Raw genomic sequence first — 2493 nt, forward strand, 5'->3', positions numbered from 1 at the left:
TTTATAATTAGCACGCTTAAAGCAAACCATATTATTTACATATAAATCAGCAATTTATGAAATTTGTAGACAAAATATCTTTTTTCCTTTTTCCAACTTAAATCTACGAAGATAATCATGCATATCAGACATTTGCATGAGATCACACCAATGTTCTTGCTAGATTTATGAAGAATAACAGAATGGATTGAAGATAATCGTGCACATGTTATAAAAACTGATAAATTTATGTCCCAAAATGTTGCACCTATAACCAGGTTTAATCTAAGTAAATATATACATAGATTTTACAGAAAACAAACAAGTGATTGGAAAACTTGAAATACAGAACATTCACAATGACTATAACTCATTATGATTCATAATATAATCAAATTATCATACTAATCTCAAACACGACCCCTTAAACAAACTAGCAAGCAACTCAACATTTTAGAGGTCTTAGAATAAATTCAAACAATACACAGTGACCAAACCAAATCGGCAGACTATCAATCAGAACAACGTCCCATTTGACACCATTTCCTAACAAATTCTGAAAAAAATCACAAATACATAAACCAAAAGAAAGAGATGAACAAATTTTCATTTACATGAATACCACTTCATTCACTCACGGCTAGAAAAATCTAACAGATATTAACAGCCACAGACAAGAAAACGACGGCAAGTCGCGATAACATCCAAAACCGGCAAGGCTGATCTTATGAAATACATAATAACGGCGCCCCAAAGGGAAGATTAGAAAAGATTGTACCCGGCTAATAGAGCGGCAACTGTAAATAGCAGAATCTTTCGTTTATTATCATATAAATGCTTGAGACATCAAAATTACACTGGTCAAGAACAAATTAGGAAGAACGGACCTGAGATAATTTTTCCAATTGCAATCCGAAAATGCTTAACCACAGAGAACTCGGACAGCAACAACAACATTGATGGAACTCCAATTTTGAGACGAAAATAAAAGAAAACGGAAGCCGGCAACGGAATAGTGTATTTTTCGGCTTTGTTTCCGCCGGTTCCCGGCGAAGCTCGCCGGCAATGGAAGCTGAGTGTTTGAGATCTGGAAATGGTTGGGATTTCAGTTCTCTTGCGTGTGTTAACTTCAAGAAAATGAGATGAGGGATTGTTCGTTTGTGAGGTTCAGGGCTGCTAAGTGTGAGGGATTTTCCGATGGGGAGGGTGAAATTCAAGATGGTGATTTTGTTCAGGGATTTTGTTCGTTTCTAGCTTTTCTTTTTCGATCCCCCCCACCCCCCCCCCAGATTTTTAGGTGTCTTCTTTTTTTATAGAGTCTAAGTTTTTTTGGTAGGGTTTTTAGGTTAAGAGGTATGAGCCTAGGAATTATGGGCTTGAAAATTATGGGCTAGGTTTAAAATTAGGCCTAAAAATGGGTTGCTCGAGCCCAAGTTCTATCCTTCTGAACGAGATTAAAAATACGCTCTCATTTATTAACTAATCCTACTATTGAAATAATTATTAAAATAAAACTAACCGTTAAAACAAACCTATTTTTGGTATTTTCAAATATCATATTAAGATAAAAATACGATACTATTTTTTTATTTTTTAGGATTAAAAATGACTACAAAACATTAATGAACCTATTTTTATAATTTTCATTTTCTTGTAATAAAATAAAGTAAAAGAGTAAAAATGAGTTGAAATAGTTATATTAGGCCTAAATTAAATATTTACGTGCTAAAATATAAAAAATCTTGGGGAGGGTCAAAAATCACATGTCTACAATGCGCAAAAAGGGCATGAGTACACCACGGCGGTACTCAGTAACTGCCAAGCCTAACCTTGGGCGAGTATTGACGAGGAAGGCCAGGGCCTAATTGAGTTCAAATGAAAAACAAGGTATAACAGTATAGAATAAGACAGTAAAACTAAGTGCAACAATAAGAAGTAATACAGGATAGAAAGAACAACCATAGCTACAATAGAGACAAAATAATCACAGAAAGGAATACAGCTCAACAGAGAGATAACAACCGGGGATCTCCCATGATACCGTCCTGTAGTCCCAAATATAAACATCCAGTGGATCTTCCGAGTGTCGTCCCGTAGTCCAACTCATAATGCGCGGGGATCTCCCAGAATACCAATCCGTAGTCCCAAATTTAAATATCCAGTACTAGGGGAATCTACCGGGTGCAGTCCCGTAGTTCCAATATAAAAGTGTAGGGGGGCCTTCCGGAATACAAATCCGTAGTCCCAAAGTAAACATGCAGGGGGCTCTCACGAGATACCATCTCGTAGTCCCAAAGTAAACACACATCAACAACACGAAGAACACTCAATTCAATTCAATTTTCATACCAAGGTAAAGCAGGTGATTCTAATCTAGCATGCTGCACAGAATCCAAATAAGGCAGTTTGAGCAAATAAAACAATTAAATCAATTAGACATGCTTCCCTAAGCTAAAAGTAAGCATAAATTGCAAGTAGTATAGATAGGAAAAGAAGCACAATTATAGTTAATGA

General features: G+C 35.9%; 1 long non-coding RNA gene across 1 annotated transcript; it reads right to left on the reverse strand.

Moving 5' to 3' along the window:
- Window positions 1–323: 323 nt before the first annotated feature.
- LOC107787891 (uncharacterized) lies at window positions 324–1270 on the reverse strand. Its single transcript, XR_001648501.2, has 2 exons — window positions 867–1270; window positions 324–776 (listed from the first exon to the last, which is right to left on the reverse strand). It is a non-coding gene; the product is annotated as an uncharacterized LOC107787891 (long non-coding RNA).
- Between the last annotated feature and the right edge of the window lie 1223 nt (window positions 1271–2493).

The sequence above is a fragment of the Nicotiana tabacum genome, chromosome 5 (genome assembly GCF_000715075.1).
Source record: "Nicotiana tabacum cultivar K326 chromosome 5, ASM71507v2, whole genome shotgun sequence".
NCBI classification, from domain to species: domain Eukaryota; kingdom Viridiplantae; phylum Streptophyta; class Magnoliopsida; order Solanales; family Solanaceae; genus Nicotiana; species Nicotiana tabacum.